Raw genomic sequence first — 24,392 nt, forward strand, 5'->3', positions numbered from 1 at the left:
GAAGGTTAGAGGATGGCACAGAGGGCTAGCTGGGCAGAAGGAAGGAAAGGAAGGAAGGAAGGGAGAGAGAGAAGCAACAAAAAAGTAAAAAAAAAAAAAATTAAAAGAACAAAAACAGAAACAACAACAAAAAAAGAACAAAGCAAACAAACCAAAATTTACAGCCTGTCAAGAAGGAGAGTGGGTGGCACACAGGACTGGCTGAGCAGGAGAAAGGAAAGGAAGGAAGGGAAAGAGAACAGCAAGAAAAAAAAAATAAAAACCCAAAAACAAATAAACAAGAAAATGGTGCTAAAGGAGCTGGCTGTTAGAGGCAGGGCAGACCCCAGTGGCAGTGAGTTAGGGTCTCTCCAGCAGAGCAACCAAGGCCTATTGGAAAGCGGTGGAGGCTGCCTAGAGGGAAGAACAATGAAGGGTGGGAAAGCATGTATCCCTGTTTACCAGGTGCTCTGTCTCCTGCTGAGAGTTCCATGGAGTTGCCTTCCTGTACTCCCTGCCCACGGTCCTTGGTGCCTGAGGTCCAAGGTGGCGAATCCAGGTGGCAGTAAGCTGGTATCTCTCTGGCTGCATGACCGTGGCCTGTTGGCAAGCGGCAGAGGTCTTGTACAGGGAAGAAGGGTGGGGGGTGGGAAAGTGTGTATCCCTGGTTACCGGATGCTCTGTTTCCTGTTGAGAGCTCCTTGAAGTTGCCTTCCTGTACTCCCTATCTGAGTTCTTTGGTGGCTGTAGTCCAAGATGGCTGTGATGGTTAAGATGGTGTATCAACTTGGCCGGGCCATGATTCTCAGTGTTCTGGCAGTTGTATAATGTTGTGGTCACTTTCCTGTTGAAATTTGTTACGTGATCACCCCCATGATGGAATCTGCTGAGTGGTACCAGTGGGGGTGGGGCCTGTGGGAGCTTACTGCCCCTCAGCCTTCATTTCTCCACCTTCAGCCACCTACTTCCTTTTCTGCTAGTCTGGCAAAGGTTGTTCACTTTTTCTGGAGCCAGCTCCTGTCTCTTGTCTGACTTCTGTTTCTTGGGATTTGAGCTAGCATCTTACCTGTCCATCTTGGGATTTGCCGGTCTTCATGGCCTGTGAGAAAGGGTCCTGCTCCCCAATCTGCCTATCTTGGGTTCGCCAGCACCTGCAGCTAAGTGACTCAAGAGAAACCTTGCAGTTTTTCCTGCTGACCTTGGGGATTCCTGGACCATTACAATCTGTAAGCACAATCCCTGCTCTCCAATCTGCTCATCTTGGGTTCACCAGCTTCTGCGGCTCTGTGAATTAGGAAAGGAATCTATCCTGATCCAAGGACTTGGGACATTTCAACCCCTGAAATTGCTTGAGCTGTTTTCTTAATATAAATCTCGCTATATATATTTATACGCATTACTGGTTTTCTTTTCTAGAGAACCCATCCTAAGACAACAGCTAAACTGGCCATGTTAGCTGGTAATGGACCTCTACTCCATAGCTGTCCTTGTTCTCTGTTCTCTGTGAGTTTCTTATTCCACTTGGTGCTTGATCAAGTTTTTTATTCCTTCATTTGGTAGTTAGGGCTCCAGGATTAACTTCTGATCTGTTTTACTTAGTTTTTTGGGTCTTTGCTTCTGAGGGATGGCATGGTGATTTTGTCTATAGCACCATGCTGGCTCCGCCTCCAACTTTAAATGTTTTATGAAAACAATAAAAAGTGGTTCCTTCAGGACAGTTAAAAACACTGGTGTTGTAGTGGTTAAGAGTTCGGTTGTTTGAATCCACCAGGCGCTCCTTGGAAACCCTATGGGGCAGTTCTACTCCATCCTATAGGGTCACTATGAGTCAGAATTGCCTCAACAGCAATGGGTTTTTTTGGTTTCAAGTCAGTTTTTCTTCCTGCCACAGTTGTGCTCAATCAGATGTTTGTCTGCAGACAGTAGTGTACTTTAGTTCTAATTTCCTTTGCAACAAGTTCTTGAGTAACAGAAACTGTTTGGGGAACTTGCTCTAGAGGAATGTGAACTAAGTGGGATGTAAAAAATGTTAATATCCTTCTTTTTCTTTTTTTTGAATAAAATAATTTTAAATTAATATTTTTTGATGAGACAGTGGTTAAAAATAGGAATTTGAATCCAATGAAACTAGGCAAAGATAATGAGGGAAATTCAGAACCACCTGAAATTACTGAGGGCTATTATTTTTTATGACAGACATGGAGTTGTCCTGAGGATCCCCACAGTGAACCTGACAGCAAAGGATGGTTTTGAGATCACTGAGACAATCCACATCCTCATACTGGTAAAGTGCTTGTACGATATATCTACATCACAGGGATATTGTGAGGATTGCATGAGGTAATACATACAAAAGTGGTTTATATCCATAAGTCATATAAATGTAATGTGATTTAAATATAGGTCCCTAGGAATGCTGAGTGATTTCACCCAGACTCCTTGCCTAGTGTTGCAAAGAATCAGCTTGTGCTTTTAAAAATCATGGAAATGTTATTAAATAAATTGTATGCCCATTAAGTAAAGGATGGAACAGGGAGAGATGAAATTGTCATTCTGGGTTGTATATTATATGGAAATGAAGTTTAAAGTTTAATTATCAATTTCTTTTTCAGTTTAAGTAAGTAACCATGCTGAATATCCCCCTTTGATTTAGGAGTGGTTGATACCCCATCTCTGCAAGAGAGACTACAAGCCAGATCAAATCCTGAAGAGATATATCTGCTCTTTTAAATGTGTTTAAATCTTTTGGTTACAAGATGCTCTTTTCTTTAGTATCAACTTTCTATTCTGTCACAGTGTCTGTGTGTTTCAGTATAACACAAATCGTTCGAGTAGCATGAGTGAAAGAGTCAGCATAAACCTGGTTGATCTGTAATTAGTGATATTCTTGTGTATCATGCATGATTAATCAAGGTAGCAAGCCAGTGGTACCTCTGCAGATTTCCTTTTGACAGCATGAAGGAGTTGCAGCTGAGCACATACTTCAGCTCACACCACTGATGTCTGGCACGGTCTCTGGTCACAGGCACTGAGCGATTTCCTGAAGAGACAGGAGGGAAAGTTTGCAACTGCGGAAGAAGTAGCCCAGCTCTGTGTCTATTTGGCTTCTGATGAAGTAAGCACTGCACTTCCCAGGGAGTTCATTATTCTGGCCACAATTTTCCATTAAAATAATGTCATTTTAGAAAGTTTATGGTGTGTTTATGCTGAGATGCTGTTTACAAGATAAGTATAAATTTAATTTAATTTGCTCAAAGAAAGGCCGCTTTGATCAGATCCACTGACCATTCAAGTTTATTACTGTTGTTAGATGTTATTGAGTCAATTTTGGCTCATAGCAACCCCACATGACAGAGTAGAACTGCCCCATGGAGTTTTCTTGACTGTAATCTTTATAGAAGCAGATTGCCAGGTCTTTCTCCTGTGGAGCCACTGGGTGCATTCAAAACCGCCAACCTTTTGGTTAACAGCCAAGTGCTTAAATGTTTATGCCACTGGGACCCCTTCCATTCAAATTTACTTGTCACTAAATCCTGCAGCAGGTGAAATGGAGAATCAAAAAAGATTAAATTCGTTGATTTTCCAAGAGATAATTGCTTTAAAAAATTACGAATGGGGAAACCCTAATTAGATGCAAGTCAAACAAATGAACCTCCCAAATTAGGAAAGCTCCAGGTGAAATTTAGGGGACACAGAATTGGCACATGGTGTTTTCAGTTTTACTGGTGAGTTTAGGAAAATCCCACTGACTCTTTTCATCTGTTAATTCTTGTTGGTCATTGTGTATTTAAATTCTTAATTCCCTGTCTTTCCACTTTGCATCCCTTTAGTAACCAGTTTCTTTCTTAGCAGCTGTTGTATATTTTAAAAAGCATACAGCTGAGAAAGCAGGCACCGTATTTATAAGGTATAGAGTCTGAGAACATTCTCCTTTGTTTTATATTACGTCTGAATACTACGTGACCAGTGAACTGTGATGTATGAGAAGAGAGAAGAGGGGAGTAGGTGGGAGTGAGGAGGTTCGCTACTAATCAATTAGTTCCTCTGTACAGTAACTTGGTGCATACCAGGTGGTTCGCGAATGTGACAAATAAAGGGATGGAAATTCTTTGAGTAACAAAGTAGTTACCATTTCTCAGAACGATTAATGACAATTGCTAATAGTTGGGGAAATTGCTAGACAAATTATTGATGGAGTAAGCATGGTGGCCTTTGGGATTTCTCTGACTCCATATCTTCAAAAGAGCTCATTTGATTTTAGGCTACTTTTTTTTCTGATAAGGTGAATTACCCTTGCTAAGCCAGAACTTAGGTTACCAAATATTTGGAAATGTTCAGCTTGAAATGTGCAACAAAAGGTCCACTGGCCTTTTAAGAGGGGTCGAGGCAAATACATATATATCACAGAAAACTTGCCATTTAAAAGAACACAGAGGGGTTGGGGACTTTTTTTTTTTTGGTGAAGTGACTTATTATAACCCTCTAGTTTTTCTACTTTATATAATCAGTTTTCATATATTGAACTTTAAAAAAATTAATATAATTCCATTGCTGCCTCTCCCATTTAGGTGAATTTAAAACTAAGGGCACAGATTTGAGTCTTTATTATCTGTGTTTAATGTAGAAGATTTTTAAGCCTCTACCACTTAAAAATCACTTCGGCTTTAATTCCTTGGAAAATCAAAAATTCCATGGGAAAATAATACTGATAACTTTTTACAATCGTTTAATGTTTGTACAGTTTGGATGTCTGGAACTAATATAGAAATTTTTTCATAGTTTAATAGATTACAATTATTATTACTTGTGTAAAACTTAAACAACCATTTAGTACATTTCAGCTCTTAGAATCCCCTATGCAGATGGATGAACTAAAGAGATATCTTTTTTTTTTTTTAATTCTGTTTGGTAATTGAGGGAAACCCTGGTGGCATAGTGGTTAAGTGCTACAGCTGCTAACCAAGAGGTCGGCAGTTCAAATCCACCAGGTGCTCCTTGGAAATTCTATGGGGCAGTTCTACTCTGTCCCATAGGGTTGCTATTAGTCGGAATCGACTCCACGGCAGTGGGTAGGTTGGTAATTGAGATGACCACTTTATGGCTGGCATAAGTTCAAAATTTATTAGTGGCATAAAACTTATCTAGTTTTGAATAGTTGTGAGTTTCAAAATGAAAATGTGCTATTTTAGCCTACACTTTATCATAATTTTGAGAATGGCTATCTATCACCACTTCTTAATTTTCTGATTCTGAGATCAAATGCCAAACAGATCCTGCTTAGAATGTGACATGTGCTGAGACCCCATCCAGGGGCCATCTAGCGCCAGATAACAAGAACACTTAGCAGCTCTAAATCACCAGAACTTTAATTCAGATTTTCCTAGATTCTGTTTGTTAAATGATGTTGCCTGTTAACAGGAGAATAAGTTGTTTAGCTCTCTCTGTCATGTACACGTGTAAAAAACGCAGCCTGTGTTAAACCTATCTAACGGCTCCTTCTCCTTGTGTTTATCACTGCAGTCAGCCTACGTAACAGGTAACCCTGTCATCACTGATGGAGGCTGGAGCTTGTGATTCCAGGATCTCCTTGCTGGGAAAGAAGGCAGGACCTTCCTATCCATAGTGAGCCTGGATTCGAAGAAGATTCACCAGTTATCTCTTTTCTATTAATGAAAACAAGCCCTTTTTAATGATTTCATTGTTCACCAGAGTCTGATTCTTTAAACACATTAATCACTTCTGAAATCATTGCAGGAAGATGAAATAAAAGATACTGAACTCACTGTAAGAGATTAGTTTCAAAAATAAATCTCAACTTGTAAGCATATAATATTAAAATGTGAATTTGAAGGGAAAGGGCTTTTTTCAGGTATTAATTTCTGTTTTAGTTCTATTTTCCAATATTCAAATATTTTGTACAATTCTATAGTAGGTCCAAATGTGGATTCTTATTTAAAAATTTACACCATCATAAATGAATACCAAAAGTAGAGTTGACTTACAGTAGGTAGAGAGTTTAGACTTGGGAATATATTGTTGATCTGTTATGTAAAAGGAAAGTAATCAAGTATAAGTAATGATAGGTGTCATCACTTATAATTAAGTACTATATTCTTAGTCTAATTAGACAGTTCTTATAATCCATGATATTTAACATGGGTCTAAAAAACATAGCTAACTGGCAATATTCTCAGTTTGAGAGATATTTTATAGATTAAATATAGAATTCTACATCAAATCCTAGGATGACAGACAAGAGGATGTGAAATTTGGAACTAGTTTCTGGATAAATAAATATCAGTAAATCATATAACATGAAGGAAACACCTGAAACTTATTCTTGGAATTAAACAATTAAAATAAAAATTTTGAGAAAAAGTTTAAGCACATTCATGGATGATCATTCTCTAACAGATTGTTAGGAAGAAACTTTTTTTTTGTTTTCAGTTTTAGTATTTTATGCTTGTTTTTGGTTTATTTGTTTCTACCTCAAAAGACCAAGTAGTAAGATGCATATATAAATACTCAGTAAATGAGCAGTTATTCTTAGCCTTTTCTTCTAGAACATTAATTAGTATTAAAACATCAAACCCATTGCCCTCGAGTCGATCCTGACTCATAGCGACCCTACAGGACAGAGTAAAACTGCCCCATGGGATTTCTGGGAGCAGCTGGTAAATTTGAACTGCTGACCTTTTGGTTAGCAGCCATAGCTCTCAACCACTGTGCCACCAGGGCCCCATTAATTAGTTTTAGCAAAGAAAATTTGAAATGGAAAATGAAACAATAAAATTTTAGGTATGAAGCATATTATGCAATTGATGGTGATTTAAAATACATAGCAAAGGATATTTTAACTAGAATTCCAGAAGAGTCCATTGATTATATGATTTGCTTTGGGGTTCTGAGCCCTCTATTCCACGACAAGATCATGGATGGCTGCTTGCTTTGTGAAGTAAACTGAGTCACCTAATTTGGATTTTAGTTTTCCGGTTTGTAAAATTAGGGAGTTGAGCTAAATGAGGTGAATTTTTTTTTGATGTGTCATAATCAAAATACTATAAGTTCTTATCGAGTGATTTATGGAATCTGAAGCTTATAAATATGTCATGAAGTACTGTATGTTGTGAGCAGGTATAGATGTATATGTAGAGGAATGAACAAATTCTAAAAACCCCAAGATGAGTTCTACAAAATGGATTCAAATATTAACAAATGCCCTTTCAGAAATAGCTCTCTCAGATAAACTATAAAACAAAGTAACATTCAGCCAAAAATATTGATTTTCTCAAAAGTCATGTTGATCAAATTGTGTGATCTATCCAGGAAGATCATATGGCTGAAAGAAAAGGAAACATGTATTTCATTCCTGCAGTAAGAGGAAGCTGGACGTCACTATGGATTTTTGCAAGTTTTAGGATAGGAAGAGTTCTATTTAGGAAAATAATAATTTCAAAGATATTGTGGGGAAGGGCATGTAGGACAGAGCCTAGGCTCATCCATTCTTCTCCACAAGAGAGGAACTGAGAGAAGAATGAGTGTTTTCTCCTTAATGAAGAAATTTACTTGAGGATACTCCCTCTTACATGAAAATCGGAGATTAAAATAAAACATGACCACTTGTTTAAAGGAGTGAAAAACAGGTAAGAAAATGTTCATTTCTGAAATAAAAATCACCCCAAAAATGTCACCTGCTCCTGGGCACGCAAACACACACACACTTAGCTGAAGGGGATGAAATACAGAGGAAAGGAAGACAGAGAAATGAAAATTAGAAATGAATGAAAAAGAATCAAATTACTGATGGAAGTGATAAAAATACACAAGATTTGTATTAAAGAAGGATAAAAGGGAAGAAATTACAGAAGCCTTTTAACTGGTCACCTGAAGAAAGAATCCTGTTTTCCCACAGCTCCAGAGAAGACAACTATAAAAGACAGAGTAAAAAAAATACAAGATTTAGAAGTTGATTTGTTGCTGTTAGGTGCCTTGGACTGGATTCAGCCTCAGTGACCCCATGTGACACAGTAGAACTGCCCCATAGTGTTTTCGTGGCTGTACTTTTTACAGGAGCAGATCCACAGGTCTTTTCTCCCGCAGAGCTACTGTCAGGTCTAACCGGCCCCCACTCCTTAGCAGCCAGCGCTTAACTACTGCGCCATCAGGGCTCCTAGAAGTTGATTTAGAGAGCGGTAAGACAGCACTGGGTTTTTTTTTTTTTTTAAGCTAAGCAACTGACTGCCCAGCCAACATTGCCCGGCTACTGAAGAGCCAGCGCTGCGCTTTCCTGCCCAGGGTTCCTTCATCACAGGGCAAACTTGGCGTCTGGGCCCGCGCTCGCTGGGCGGCCTTTCCAGGGAGCTTCTGGCGGGAGCGCGCTCCTCCTGCCACCAGGGGCCGGCAAAGCCACCTGGAACTGGCGAAGCCACCCAGCGAAAGTGAACAACTGAAACGCCGCTCGACGCCGGCTCCGAATCCGGGCAAGTGGGCCCCTTGTTTGGGTTCTGCGAGGTGGACAAGTGGTGGGCCTGACTCCACCGCTCCGCGAAAGGCGGGGGGCAAAGCGCAGTGGCTATGCAGAGAAGGCGGGCCCGCCGACGCCCGGCACCGCGCCCCGGACCCCATTATCTGCAATAATCGCCACCACTTGGACAGCCTGGGAAGATACGCCGCCTCGGAACCCAGCGCATGGTGGCTGGCCCATCCTCCGTCAGCTTCTTCGCAGACCTCTTTTAGCCTATTTCTAAATCCATCGGTGTAGTCGGGTCTCCAGGGCTGGAGGCTTTGAGGCGAGCGGCCAGTGGAGAACTAACTATAAGGCTAAATGAAATTTGTAGCCACGCCGGGAACCTCGGGCCTGGTTTCTGCTGGTTATACAGCCGGTGGCTTTCAGCAGGAGCGTAGAGAGAGTAATACCACCCAGGGGCAATCTCTAAATTGCACCCTCGTCCCCACCCCCATCTCACCCCTCAATTTCAAGATGAACAGACATTGATTGCAGCAAGGAGTCAACAGAAACGCCTTCCACCCTCTTATCTGGCTGCCACAGTCAGTCTTCCCTCATAGTGTGGTGTCTGGGAATGTCATTCTGTGCCATGTCTAGCTCCTCTTGGACTTGCGCCTGGAGGCAAGGCCACCCATCTCATACTCCCCTCCCTAGGCTTCTGGATTTCCTGTGTGTTTGTTGTTGTTAGCATTGCTAGGGAGTGGGTTTTTCATGTTTGTTTTTGTTTTAATTTTCAATCACCCAGAAGTGTGGCTTTTGTGCACTAGGTGAACACCCATCATATCCTACCGACTAGAGAATATAACCACCTACTCCAAAAAAAACTCCAAGCACAGTTTCAGGCCATGTCTTCTTGCCTGTCAGTAGCTTGTTATCTCAGTCTTAACTCACCCTTGCCTCTGCTGTCATTTGTTACAATAAAAAATTAATAGCAGGAAGCCGCTCTTTCCTTTAGCCCTCATCAAGAAATCGACAACACCAGCTTTCAGCAGGGCAGACATCTTAGCCAGGTGAGCCTCTGTTCTCAAAGAAAGACTAAAACCCCTTCTCCCCACCTCTTCCCTGTAACGGGGCCTCCACCTGACAGTTATTGCCACTACACAGTATTTTCATGACATCTGGCTTACTGTTCCTCTGAAAGTCAAGAATGAAACATTTCAGTTCAGCAAATACCTGTGTGTCTTCTACTTGCCAAGCACCTATGAGGACAAGAGATACAAATGTGGATTAAATACAGTTTCTACTGTTCAGTGGCTCAAAATCTAATGCATTTGAATATTCCTAAACAAGTAATGTGTGTGATTCATGCTATACTAATGATGAAAAGTGAATAACTCACATAATATGTTTTCTAGCATATGTTAAGGTCTTCAGAATTTTGGCTCTGTTGACTGCATGCATTTTTACCATCTTTCCAGGACTTCTATTGAAAAAGGAAGAAAAAAAAAAAAGCCACCAAACCAGTTACTGTAGGGTCAATCTTAACTCATGGCAACTGCATATGTACAAAGTAGAACTATTCCATAAGGCTTTCATGACTGTGACCTTTTAGAAGAAGAATGCCAGGCCTTTCTTTGGTGGCACATCTGGGTGGGTTCGAACTGCCAACCTTTTGGTTAGTACTCAAGAGCTTAACCATGGACCATCCAGGTATTCCTGAACTTCTATAGAAGGCATTATAGAACAAGTGGAAATGAGTCGATGCCCTAGGTCTAAGTCCAGGGCCCTACACCTAATTGCTGTGCTGCATGTGGAAGCTGGGCTCTCACGTTTGTTCCCACCTGCTTCTATTGTCCCTTCTTATACAGCAGAAACTGGAAAGCAACAAACATTTCCCAGACTCCCTTCCAGCTAGAGTTCTGGATGCAAAATTAGGGTCTGGCTGGTAGCTGCCTTGCCTGAGGTTCTGAAGACAGAGGTGAGGTAGAGGCCATCTTCTTCCTGTTTGTGGCTTTTTTCTGCAGGCAGTGAAGGTTGAGGAGATGCCAGCGTCCAGTCTCCAGCATTGTGGCTGTTAGGAGGCCCTTACAGCAGCGGTGACAGCAAGCCTCAGCACTGCAGTGTTGGAGCACCACGTGCGTGGCTGTTAAGGGAGGTGGTGAACACATTCTGTGTTTGCTGTCCAGGCATCTTCCACCTCTCAGCTCCTCTGGATCACAGCTACGGTGGCGTTCTTGAATTCTGTATCCCTGTGGTGGCCTTTAATTGTGGCAACAATAGTACACTCCTTAGTGGTTCAGTTACTAGTGTTCTAGGAGTTATACCTGTAGGCGCAGCCTCGACCCTGCACTTCTAGCTCTTTCACCAATCTCAGGAAGTAATTCCCTGTATAAAATCCCTTTCTGCTTAGAATACCTGGAGTGGCTTCTGTATTCTGAATTGCTTTTGATTAACATGCTTGCTGTGTAGCCTGTAAGAGTCACCTAACCTAATCTTTCTAAATTTCAGTTTCATCTCATTGCAAGGAAACCATGAGATTAGATCCAGGAGCCTGATGTTATTTGATACCTTTGATAGGGCCGTACCCTCTGCAGTTGCCACAGACTCACACATCTGTATTATCTGCCTGGCTGCTGACAGCATTTCAATATGGTACTGGTAGATTCGATTATCTCTGATGCCTGTTATTCTACAAGTATAATAAGAAACATTTCTTCACTTGAAATATTTATAGAAGCACAGTTGTTGACTACCTGGTTCCTGGCCTCCTATTTATTAATCATAGTTCGAGGGGCACTGGACCCCTGGTGGCACAGTAGTTAAGAGCTACGGCGAGCTACGGCTGCTAACCAAATGGTCGGCAGTTGGAATCCACCAGCCGTTCCTCGGAAACCCCATGGTGTAGTTCTACTCTATCCTGTAGGGTCGCTATGAGTCGGAATCAACTTGACGGCAACGAGGTACTGGCTCAGTGGCAGAATTGTTGCCTTTCATGTGGGAGACATGGATTCAATTCCCAGCCAATGCACTGCATGCCCAGCTTCCACCCGTCTGTCAGAGGAGGCGTGTACATTGCTATAATAATCAACAAGATTCAACCGAACTTTCAGGCTAAGACTAGGAATAAAGGCCTGAAAATCTACTTTTGAAAACCAGTCAAAGAAAACCATATGGATCACAATGATCTGATCATTCTGTTGTGCGTGGGGTCGCAGTCAGTCAGATGGCAACTAATAACAACATTCACAGTTTATATGCAACTTTTTTTTTAGTTTGTTTTGTTTTTCTCCTAAACTTTATTTTGTTGTTGTTGTTGAGAATAACACAGCAAAAGATATACCAATTCACAGCTTCTACATGTACAAATTAGTGACATTGATTACATTCTTCAAGTTGTGCAACCATTCTTACCCTCCTTTTCTGAATTGTTCCTCTCTCATTGACATGAACTACCTGACCCTTAAGGTTCCTATCTAATCTCTTTAATTGCTGTTGTCAATTTGATCCCACATAGATCATTCTTAAAAGAGCATAATGCTCAAGGCATACCTTTTTTACTAGTTAACATAAACCATTGTTTGGTTTTAAGATGACTGAAGGGCATATTTTTGGTTTAAGGTTTAAAGATCTTATTTCAGGACCATAGTTTCAGAAGCTCATCCACCCTCCATGGGTGGATGAAAGTCTAGAGTCCACAAAAATTTGAAATTTTGTTCTGCATTCCCCTCCCCTTTTTTCTTTTACTTTAGATTCAGGTTCACAGAGCAAATTCATTTCTCATTAAACAATTAATATACATATTCTTTTGTGACACTGGTTGCCAACCCCAAGACACGTTAACACATGATCTTCTCATCTTTGGGTTCCCCATTACCAGGTTTTCTGTCCCCTCTTGCCTTCCCGTCCTTACCTCTGGAGTATGCCCATTTAGTCCCACTTGTTTCGTGGGCCTCTCTAATCTTTAACTGAAGGGTGAACCTCAGAAGTGACTTAAACACTGAATTAAAAAGGTGCCATGGACAATACTTTTGGAATTTCTCTAGTCTCTGTCAGACCAGTAGGTCTGGACTTTTTTGTGTGAGTTAGAATTTTCTTCTACGTATTTCTCCAGCTCCTGTCTGGGACCCTCTGTTGTGATCCCTGTCAGAGCAGTTGGTGGTAGTAGCCAGACACCATGTAGTTGTGCTGGACACAGTCTGTGGAGGCTATGGTGGCTGTGGTCCATTAGTCCTTTGAACTAATCTTTCCCTTGGGTCTTTGCTTTTCTGCATTCTCCCTTTCTCCAGATGGAGTGGGTCCAGTGGAATATGTTAGATGGCAGCTCACTGCATTTTCCACCTTTTGATCAGGATACTTCTATAATAGCTGGGCACCATCCAGGTCCTCTGTCTCATGACAAAAGAGACAGTTGTCCATGGAGGCAATTAGCCATTTATTCCATATGCTCCCCCTATTCCTGACTGTCCTTCTTCCTGTGTTGTTCCAGGTGAATGGAGACCAACTGTTGTGCCTTGAATGGCCACCTGCAAGCTTTTAAGACTACAGGCACTATGCAATGAACTGGGAGGTAGAACAGAAGCACAAAACACATTATTATGCCAATTAACTGGAATGTCCCATGAAATCATGACCCTAAACCTCCAAACCAAGGAACCAAATCCCATGAGGTATTTGGTTGTATATAAGCAGCCTCAGCAGCTGCTGTTTCTTTGTTTCTTTTCTTTTGTCATTGTTATAAATATATCACACAACTTTTGCTAATTCAACTTTTTACAGGTGTACAACTACAATTACAATAATCAACTGTGCAACCCTACCCTTTATCAATGAGATTTTGCAACTGACTCTTGATTAGTACACAAACCCCAATGATAGAATGGAATTTTTCCCTCGGAGGCAAAAAATATTTACATCTTCTTTTTCACACACAAAGCCTGCCTGGGAGCGTAGTATGTGGGAAAATGGAGCTTCCTGTATATTTACTTGTGTAAATACACACAGATAAAGGATGTGAACATAAAGTAAGGAGGGAGTGTTCTCAGTGTCTTATAGTCACATGTTGTACATGTTATACATATTAAAGAAGGTGCAATTAGGATGATAAGTTCTAGAGAGTTATAACAGTGTTTTAAAGTTATTCAGTATATCAAAAACTTCTCTTTTTAAAAATCTATTATACGCTTTGCTGTGTTTTACAAGAAGGACTATAAAGATTGTTACCAGTGCCCTGATGTGTGTTCTTCAGTGCAACACATGAATGGCTTCTTTCTGAAAGAACTTTTTATACAGGGAAGATAAACGAGTGGTGGGACTATGTTGGGACCCCATGACATTCTTTGTGACAGAGGCATTATCACTGGTTTAAAAAGAGGAAACTTGTCCAGACTGGTTACATAACTTGCCCAAGTTGCCCCAACTAGGAAGCAACAGGGCAAGGGTTTACACTCATGGCTTTTATCTCCATTTTTCTCTAACTGCTCCACATTTGCTCTAGTTAATATAGAACTGTATAGAATTCCTTACTTGCATTATTTGTTTTCATACCTTGTACTTTGCTCATGCGATGAGTGTCTTTGTCTGGAATGGTCTCATCGTTTCTTCATAAGACTAAGTCATCTTTCAAGGCTTGATTCAAACATCACTTGACCCCAGCCGGGCAGGGCAATACTTCCTCCCACATGTTTAACTCTATTGCTGACTTATCACATCAAAATTAAATTGCTAGTAGAAGCTTATTTCTCACTTATGTAAAGTCCAGCCAGTGTTCAGCTTGTGACCTTCCCCTCAGTGATTCAGGTGCCTAGACTTATTTTACATTATGGCTTTGCTGTCCCCTAGGACACTGGAGTCCTTAGTTTCTAAGCAGTGGACAGGGAAAGAAAGGGTATATGGTGCATTGCATGGGAGTTTCTTTTGGAGCAGGACTGGAAGTAGCTTACGTTATTTATGCCCACGTTCCATGGGCCAGAACTCAGTCACATGCCACACTGACCCACAAGGGAGGCTGGAAAATGTTGACTGTGTGCCCAGGCAGCGGAGGAAAGTGATTTTGATGAACGGAAAACAGACTGTCTCTACTTGAAGAACAGGGACTGCACCTTATTCATCTCCTATGCCTGGAACCCCTCAGAAACCCAGAAAGTGCCTGTTGTTTCTCACTGATTATGGAGGGGTGGGATTGCTGTTTCATACACCTAAAATTGAAACACTTGGCACAGTTTATTGTGAGCTTAAAGAATTATCTGTCAATCCCCCACTAGACTACAAGTGTTGAGGATAGAAACTATGTTAGATTCCCTTCTAAATCCCCAACACAAGGGCTAGAGCATAGCAAGAGCTTAAGAGATATTTGTTGAATGAATGAATGAGTCCTACGAGAGATAAAAGAGGAAAAGAGTCTACATGGAGCTGGGGAATACTAATTGAGAAGGTGACATTTGAGCTACATGTTGAATGACTAAAAGAATTTTACAAAATAGACAAAGCCAAAAATGAAAACCCACACAGGAGTAGTAGTAGTTATGTTGTTGTTTTGCTTGTTGCATGAATAGAAATTTAGAAAACAATAAAATACTTTATAAACCCACTTTTTTTTTAATTCAATGTTAAAATATTACTGTTGAATTCCAGGGATGGAGAAGGCCAATATATAGTCTTAAAATATTATATCTTCTCTGTCACCCAAAAGGGTGGTGTTGAAAAAATTGGCACTGATTTTTAGCTCCTAAAATGTCATTTCCCGCATATTTTTGAGAAACAGCAGTACGCAGGCAGCATTCTGACCTTTAATCCTCTGTGAAGATTTTGAACTGTGTCAAGAAGTTATGGAGATACACAAAACCTAACTCAAAATGGATCAAAAACTAAATGTTAAAGCTAAAACTATAAACTTCCCGGAAGATAACATAGGGACAAAACTATGGGACCTAATTTTTTCTTTTAATTTTCAAAAATTTAAATTTTTTTGAAAGAAATTAGGTTACCAAACACAGCTACAAATGCATGAACAACAGAAGACAAATCAGATTACTCGCACCTCCTAGAAATTAAATACTTACGCTCATCAAAAGACTTTATCAAAAGAGTAGAAAGACAACCTACAGACTGGGAAAAAGACTCCAGGAATGACATATCTGATAAGGGCCTAATCTCTAAAATATGTAGAAAACGTCAATAACTCAACAACGAAAAGACAAACAACCTAATCAAAAAATGAGCAAAGAACATGAATAGACACTTCACCACAGAGGACATTCAAGTGGCCAACAAACACAGGAAGAGATGCTCTCAGTCATTAGCCATTAGAGAGCAGCAAATCAAAACTACAATGAGATACCATCTCAGCCCTGCAAAAATGACACGCATAAGAAAGAGAAAAAAAAAAACAGAAAACAACGAATGCTGGTGATGATATGGGGAGATCGGAAACCTTATCCACTGCTGGTGGGATTGTAAAATGGTACAACCACTATGGAAAATGGTATGGCGCTTCTTCAAAAAGCTAGAAATAGAAATACGTTATGATCCAGTAATCCCACTTCTAATTATATACCCTAAAGATCTAATAAAAGAGACAGGGACAGACATATGCACACTTATGTTTGTTGCAGCATTATTCACAATAGCAAAAAAATGGAAACAATCTAAGTGCCCAACAGCAGATGAACAGATAAACAAAAGCTGGTACATAAAAAAAAAAAAAAAATTTTTTTTTTTATACATACAATAAAATACTAGGCAACCACTAAGAATAATGACGAGTCTTTCAAACATCTTATAATGTGGATGAATCTGGAAGACATTATGCTGAGTGAAATAAGTCAATCACAAAAGGACAAATATTGCATGATCACACTTTTATAAGAAGAAAAGAATAGATATATATACACAGAGACCAGTGATCATTGGTAGTTACCAGGGATGGGTGGGGAGGGAGAGGGAGAAACACTCTCAAGAGAGTAGACACTTGTTATCTTTGGTGATGGAAAAGGCAGCATTGACTGTGCGTGAAGTACACACAGCTTAGATGAGGTAAATGATGTTATTAGGAAGTTGTTGCTGTTAGGTGCCATCAAGTTGGTTCTGACTGATAGTGACCCTATGTACCACAGAACAGAACACTGCCTAGTCTCATGCCATCCTCACAATCATTGTTATGCTTGAGCCCACTGTTGCAGCCATTGTCTCAGTCCATCTCATTGAGGGTCTTTCTCTTTTCTGCTGGCCCTGTGCCTTACCAAGTATGATGTCCTTCTCCAGGGACTGATCCCTCTGGACTACATGTCCAAAGTATGTAAGACGTAGTCTCGCCATCCTTGCTTCTAAGGAGCATTCTGGTTGTACTTCTTCCAAGACATATTTGTTTGTTCTTTTGGCAGTCCATAGAATATTCACTATTCTTCGCCAACACAACAATTCAAAGGTGTCAATCTTCTTCAGTCTTCCTTATTCATTGTCCAGCTTTCACATGCATATGATGCAATTGAAAATACCGTGGCTTGGATCAGGCACACCTTAGTTTTCAAGGCGACATCTTTGCTTTTCAACACTTTAAAGAGGTTCTTTGCAGCAGATTTGTCTAATGCAATGCATCTTCTGATTTCTTGACTGCTGTTTCCATGGGCGTTGATTGTGGATTCAAGTAAAATGAAACCCTTGAAAACTGTCTCCTCTCCGTTTATCATAATGTGGTTTATTGGTCCAGTTGTGAGGATTTTTGTTTTCTTTATGTTGAGGTGTAATCCATACTAAAGGCTGTGGTCTTTCATCTTCATCAATAAGTGCGTCACGTCTTCTTCACTTTCAGCAAACAAGGTTGTGTCATCTGCATGTCACAGATTGTTAATGAGTCTTCCTCCCATCCTGATGCCACATTCTTGTTCCTATAGTCCAGCTTCTCAGATTATTGGCTTAGCATACAGATTGGATAGGTATGGTGAAAGGATAAAACCCTGATGCACACCATTCCTAACTTTAAGCCATGCAGTATCCCTTTGTTCCGTTTGAACAACTGCCTCTTAATCTATGTACAGGTTCCTTACAAGCACAATTAAGTGTTCTGCAATTCCCATTCTCTGCAATGTTATCCATAATTTGTTATAATCCACAGAGTCGAATGCCTTAGCGTAGTCAATAAAACAGAGGTAAACATCCTTCTGGTATTCTCTGCTTTCAGCCAGGATCCATCTGCCGTCAGCAAAGATATCCCTGGTTCCACATTCTCTTCTGAATCCGACCTGAATATCTGGCAGTTCCCAGTCAATATACTGCTGCAGCCGCTTTTAAATGATCTTCAGCAAAATTTTGCATGCATGTGATATTAATGATATTGTTCAATAATTTCCCTATTCAGTTGGATCACCTTTCTTGGGAATAGGCATAAATATCTCTTCCAGTCTGTTGGCCAGGTAGCTGTCTTCCAGTTGTCTTGGCATAGATAAGTGAGCACTTCTGGCACTGCATCCGTTTCTTGAAACATCTCAATTGATATCCTGTCAATTCATGGAGACTTGTTTTTGCTAATGCCTTCAGTGCAGCTTGGACATCTTTTTTCAGTACCATTAGTTCCTGATCGTATACTACTTCCTGAAATGATTGAACATCGACTAAGCCTTTTTGATATAATTACTCTGTGTATTCCTTCCATCTTCTTTTGATGCTTCCTGAGTCATTTAACATTTCCCCTTAGAATCCTTCACTATTGCAACTTGAGGCTTGAATTTTTTCTTCAGTTCTTTCAGCTTGAGAAATGCCAAGCATGTTCTTCCCTTTTGGTTTTCTATCTTCAGCTCTTTGCACATGTCATTATAATACTTTACCTTGTCTTCTCAAGCTGCCCTTCAAAATCTTTTGTTCAGTTCTTTTACTTCAACGTTTGTTCCTTTTGCTTTAGCCATTTGATGTTCCAGATCAACTTTCAGAGTCTCTTCTGACACCTGTCTTGGCCCTGGTGGCACAGTGGTTAGGCATACAGCTGCTAACCAAAAGATCAGCAGTTCGAATCTACCAACCGCTCCTTGGAAACCCCATAGGGCAGTTCTACTCTACTCTATGGGAATGCTATGAGTTGGAATTGACTGATAGTAATGCATGTTTGAGGTCTGCAATGCCTGACTAGCTCAGTCGGTAGAGCATGAGACTCTTAATCTCAGGGTCATGGGTTCAAGTCCCACGTTGGGTATGTACTAAGAAGTGCATAATAGAAAAAGACATTTTTGGTAAAGGATATGACAAATATAATTTTTCCACAATATCAACAACAACCAAACAATACGTATGCAGTCACAGAAATATGCATATAGGTATGTATATGCAAGGGTATTAATATGTGAGTAGTTATGTGTGCACAAATAGATTTATCCATAGGCATATGTACACACAGGTATATGTACATACACGTATATTTATATATCTCATAAACTGCACAGCACACACAGTCATGGATACTTCTTACACATAACCAAATATCTCACAAGATTGGCTTTCTGCGTTTGAAGGCTTAGGACCATAGTCTCATGGGACAACTTAGTTAATTGGCATAATATAGTTCATAAAGTATATGTTCTTCATCCCACTGTGGTGAGTAGCTTGCAAACAGCCATCTAAGATATAACTATTGGTCTCTACTTATCCAGCACAAAACAGAAAGAAGGAAATGAAAGTCTCAGAGAAGAAAGCAGTCTACAGGACTAGCAGTGTACATGAACCACCACCTCATCTACCCTGAGACCAGAACTGTTCTGATCAGGGTAGATCCTGACAGAATGGGAGAAAAATGTGGAACAGTACTAAAATTCTTAAAAAGGCTAGACTTACTGGACCAGTTGAGTCTAGAGAACTCCCCAAGATTATGGCCCTGAGATACTCTTTAAACATTAAACAGAAATTATCCCTTGAGTTTACCTTTTAGTTAAATAACAGATTGGGTCATAAAATAAAGAATTTCACCTGTGAGTAATGAGCTCCTTTAAAAAAAAGTCATCTATATGAAATCAAATGTTCAAAAATTACGCTAAAGCAAAGATGAGAAATGTAAGGGGGCAGAGAAGCTAGAGTACAGGAAATGGTACAACCGGAATGGAATCAATGAAAATGATGACACATTGTGGAAAATGTAACCAATATAACTGAATAATTTGTGTAGAAACTGTCAAATGGAACCCAGTTTGCTGTGTAAACTTTCACTTTAAACACAATAAAATATTATTTTAAAAGAAAGAAAGAAAAAGAAGAAACTAAGGAAGCACATGTAAGCCAAAGGTACCTCATCACTGCTCCTCACCAGAGCCTCTCAGAGCTGACTCTGTATTAAATCCCATGTTATATATATTGGTCAGGATGCTTTTGGCTGTAAGTAACACGATATTTAAGGAAGAAACCTTATGGGGCTTGGGGGCAGTTCTACTCTGTTCTATAGGATAGCTATGAGTTGGAATTGACTCAATGGCAACAGGTTTGGTTTTTTAGTATTTGGTGGTGCAGTGGTTAAGTGTTCAGCAGTTAATCAGTGGTTCAAACTCACCAGCTGCTTTGTGGGAGAAAGATGTGGCAGTCTCCTTCCATAAAAACACAGCCTTGAAAGCCCTATGGGGCAGTACTACTCTGTAAGTCAGAATCGACTCAATGGCTATAGATTTAAACAGGATATTTGACCAGAAGTGCCTTAAAAAATACAAGTTTACTTTTACAAAATGTCTGAAGGTAAGTGGTTCCAGGGTTTATTCAACAGCTCAATGATATCAATGATATCATTTTCTCTTTGCTAATCTTGACTTTTCCTTCATGTGCTAGAATTTGAAGAAACAGTCCCTGTCTACAGTCCCATTCAATTGGTAAGAAATTAACCATGCTCATCCCTAAACCAACAAAAGGCAAAGAGAAATGAAGTTAGACTGACTTATACAAATCATGATTCCTTCCTAGCACTGAGGAAGGGACCCACTGCATACCTGAATACATAGCTGTGGGGTAGGTAATAAGTAGCATCTGCCAAACTTGGGGAGGTTTAGAAACATTCCTAGATTGAATCTCTGGAGATTTTGGTATTAGTAGGTCTAGAAATAATATTTTAAACATTCAATTAAATATGTTTGAGCTTGGGGGGAGAGAGATTAGAGAAGAGAGAAGCAGATATTCCATTCCTTCTTACCTAAGGGTAATTTCCTTTTATTCATATCTCATTATATGGTGTTTTACATCAGATTCAACAAAATCACTATATCAGTTAAGCAAATAGAACAGTAGTTGTTTTCCTTTGGGAACTTGGCCCCATATGATTGGCACACCTAACACTTTCAGATAAGGTACTTAGTTCTCATTTAGGGAAAGGTTCTTAGTCATTAGCAATTAATTGTCAAGGAAAGTTTTAAAACCTATGTTGCAATCTGATCTAAATTCCACGCTTCAGGGCAGGGCTCCTTTTGGGAAATGAGAATTAGATCATGGTTAATAACCTGGATCTGGAAACTGGACTGTTTCTATATGTTTTATATACAAACGCCATATGAGAGTGAGAGCCTAAACTTTCAACATGTGAATGAATGAATACTAAAGGTAGGAGGTTATTATTATGATAATCATTATAGCATAGTTCATGAACACTCATGGTAGTGTTCTTTTAAATTCATGGATACAGCACATAGAGTACCCTAGCAATACATGTAAATTCGCAATAAGAACACTTCATTTAATGCCAGCCTGTCCATGTCACGAACAAAAAATTAACAATAATAACCAGTCCTTATCTGTGTAATGATCTTTTAGCAGTAATTCAGTTCATAGCAGTAAGCATGTTTTAGTTGACCAGGAGCCTGTGAACATTTGCAAACCAATGGTTCTTTTACTTCCTCTGGTATATTACAGAAAGTACCTTTAAACATTTAGATGAGTAAGATTGTCTGGAAAAGAGAAGTCTGATTTAACAAATATTGCTCTGAATATAAAAGTGTATTTACAGAAGTGGTTTTCAAAGTGTACTTCACTTGTCAGGAGAAGCAGCAGTGAGTGGACAGGGCTCCCACAGCTCCACCTATACATGTTTCATTTATGGGATTTCAGGATAAACTTTCACTTGATGAAAGATTTTTGGCTTAAAAAGTATTTGAAAATTAATGCTGTAAGATACTCTAGCCAGTTCCTCATCTTCTTTGGAAACCATAAATAAAAAATAACCTTAAATTGCGATAGGTGGAAACTGAGTTACCTATATCAAATTACCAGGTTTTATCCGTGAAAAATGCCGTTACTGGAGGTGGAGCCAACATGGTGCTGTAGACAGAAGCACCAGGCAGTTCTCCACAGCCAAGACCTGAAAAACTAAGTAAAACAGAGACAAATGTCAGTCCTGGAACCCTAAGCATCAGATGAAGAGATAACTCAGCCAAGCACTGCATGGAATAAGAAACTGACAGAGAACAGAGACCGAGGAGAGGTAGGAGCAGAGGTCCCCTATCAGCTAATGCAGTACAGATTCGCCATCTTGGACTCCTCTCAGAGATCGATGGACAGGGAGTACAGGAAATTGGCTCACGGAGCTCATAGCAGGAGACAGAGCACCCAGTACCCAGCGATATGTATGCTTTCTCACTCCCCACACTTCTTACCCCTGCTTGGCTTCTGCCGCTTTGTAGCTGGTGTGATTGCTCAGCCAGCCAGGTGGTGCTAGCTCTGTGCCGCTTGGATTCACCCTGCCCACACCGGCAAGCTCCTTCAGTGCCATTTCTTTATTGCAGATGTTGCTTTCTTCAGCTTCTTCCCTGCCTTTCATCTCCTCCCCTGCCTCTCACCTCCTCCCTGTCCTTTCTCTGGAACACCTGGCTCTGTGTGCTTTCTTTGCTTCTTCTTGACAGGGTGTGAAGTACTGCTCACCTAGGGAACTGCTTCCCCAGTCCATGCCGCCACGTTGGTGGGATCTCTGGGGCCTCTTTTGTTTATTTTGTTTGGTAGTTTTCTTTTTCTTTTGGCAGCTTGGGAGCCCCTTCTACCCAGGTTGTACTACATGGCTTGGGAGCCACTTCCCAAGTCTGCACAGCTACGCCAGTGGGATCCCTGCGGACATTTCTTTTTTTTCCGTTTTGTCTTTCTTCGTTTCTCAGTTCCTTGTCTCTCTCTACTTACCTTCTTTTCCTGTCTCCTAAATACCTGGCGCTGTGTGCCATCTCTGCTCTTTCTAGCCAGGCTCTACTGTGAGTCTTGGGAGCCACAATCCCTGTCTTTGCAGCCACACAGATAGGATATCTGGGGACCTTTCTTTCTTTTATCTTTTCCTTTTTGTCATTCTTAATTTCTCAGTTTCTCCTCTCTCTCTACTTACCTTCTTTTCCTGTCTCCTGAATACCTAGCGCGGTGTGCCAACTCTGCCCCTTATAGCTGGGCTGTACTGCATAGCTTGGGAGACATGTCCCCAGTCTGCGCATCCGTACCAGTGGGATCCCTGGGGGCCTTTTTTTTTTTTTTCTTATTTATTTGTTTGTTTTCTCGTTTCCTTATTTGCTTTTTGTTTTTCTTCATTTCTCAGTTTCTCATCTTTCTCTGCTTTCCTTCCCTTTCTGTGTCCTCAATTCCTGGTGCTGTGTGACATCTCTACCCTTTCTATACGGACTATGTGCCGAGGCCTGGAGGCACCTCCTTGGTCACTGGTAGGATCCCTGAAGGCAGTTCTTTCTTCATTCCTTTCTTCTTTTAAATTTTTTAAATTTATTTTTCTCTTTTCCTTTTTGTTTTTCTCCATTTCTCAGTTTCTCATCTCTGCACTCCAACGGCAAGCTCCTTCAGCCCTTTTTTGTTTGTTCTAGCCCTGTTTCTCTCTGCTCTCTCTCTTCTTTCCTACACCCACTATAGCTCCACATATCACAACCTCCCCCCTAGCTCCCGCCTAACTGCATTGTGAGATGAACATCACACCCCTGAGCAGCACAAGCACGGCCTACAGGAACCCCCCCCCACACTGACACACAGCCCACCCTGCCAGCCCCAGTAAGTGTGGAAAACAACCCATCCCAGCCCATCCCCTTCAGCTGGACCTGCCCTGCTGCACCATAGATGAGAGACTGGCCCTGCCCATTGGACAAGGAGGTGAAAATTATCCTGCCCAAAGACAAGCAAACAACAAAGAATGAACACCCTGCCTCCTCAGCATAACCAGATTTAAAAAAAAAAAAAAGGCAGGATGAAACAAACAAATCTACACTCAATAAACAAAGAAACTAACTACTGAATGTCTGGAAGACAGCAGACAATATCAAAACATACAAAGAAAAAAAAAGGACAGGATGGTTCCAGTAGGCATCCAAAATGAAATACCAGACAACATTCCAGGAGAAGAAAAGTCACTAGAAATACCTGGTAGGGAATTCAAATCTCTAATACTCAGAGCTGTCAAAGAGTTGAAGCAAAAAGCAGACAAAAATAAGGAAAAAATAGACAAATTCATGGAAAATACAGACAGAAAAACGGAAGAATTCAGGAAAGTAATACAGGCACAAAATGCCAAAATAAATTCACAACTAGAAATCATACAGAAACAACAATTAGAGATCCAAAAGAAAACAAGATTTCAGAAATGGACAGTGTCATAGAAAGTCTGAGGAGCAGGTTTGAAACAGTGGAAAACAGGATCATCAAAATTGAAGGCAAACACTTGGGCACCACTTTGTTTGAGGAAAAGCCAGAAAAAGAATGAAGAAAAATGAAGAAACCCAGGGAATCATGTGGTATACAATCAAAAGCAAAAATCTGCAAGTGATTGGAGTCCCAGAACAGGGGGGGGGGAAAGGAAAACACAGAGAAGATCACTGAAGAATTGCTGACAGAAAACTTCCCTAATATCATGAAAGATGAAAAGGTGACGATCCAAGAAACTCAATGAACCCCATATAGGATAGACCCAAAAGAAAATCACTGAGGCATATCAAAATCACACTTATTAAAACCAAAGACAAAGCAAGAGAGCAGCATGAAAAAAACAAAA

At 40.4% G+C, this 24,392-nt stretch overlaps 1 protein-coding gene and 1 non-coding gene across 2 annotated transcripts in view; both read left to right on the top strand.

The window, feature by feature from the left end:
- The window catches only part of LOC126076906 (sodium/hydrogen exchanger 9B2-like), a 298,466-nt gene that overhangs the window by 198,131 nt on the left and 75,943 nt on the right, over nt 1–24,392 (top strand). The gene's annotated exons all lie outside the window — the stretch shown is intronic.
- Nucleotides 18,533–18,605, top strand: TRNAK-CUU (transfer RNA lysine (anticodon CUU)). Its single transcript has one exon. It is a non-coding gene; the product is annotated as a tRNA-Lys (tRNA).

The sequence above is a fragment of the Elephas maximus genome, chromosome 5 (genome assembly GCF_024166365.1).
Source record: "Elephas maximus indicus isolate mEleMax1 chromosome 5, mEleMax1 primary haplotype, whole genome shotgun sequence".
In the NCBI taxonomy this organism is placed as follows: domain Eukaryota; kingdom Metazoa; phylum Chordata; class Mammalia; order Proboscidea; family Elephantidae; genus Elephas; species Elephas maximus.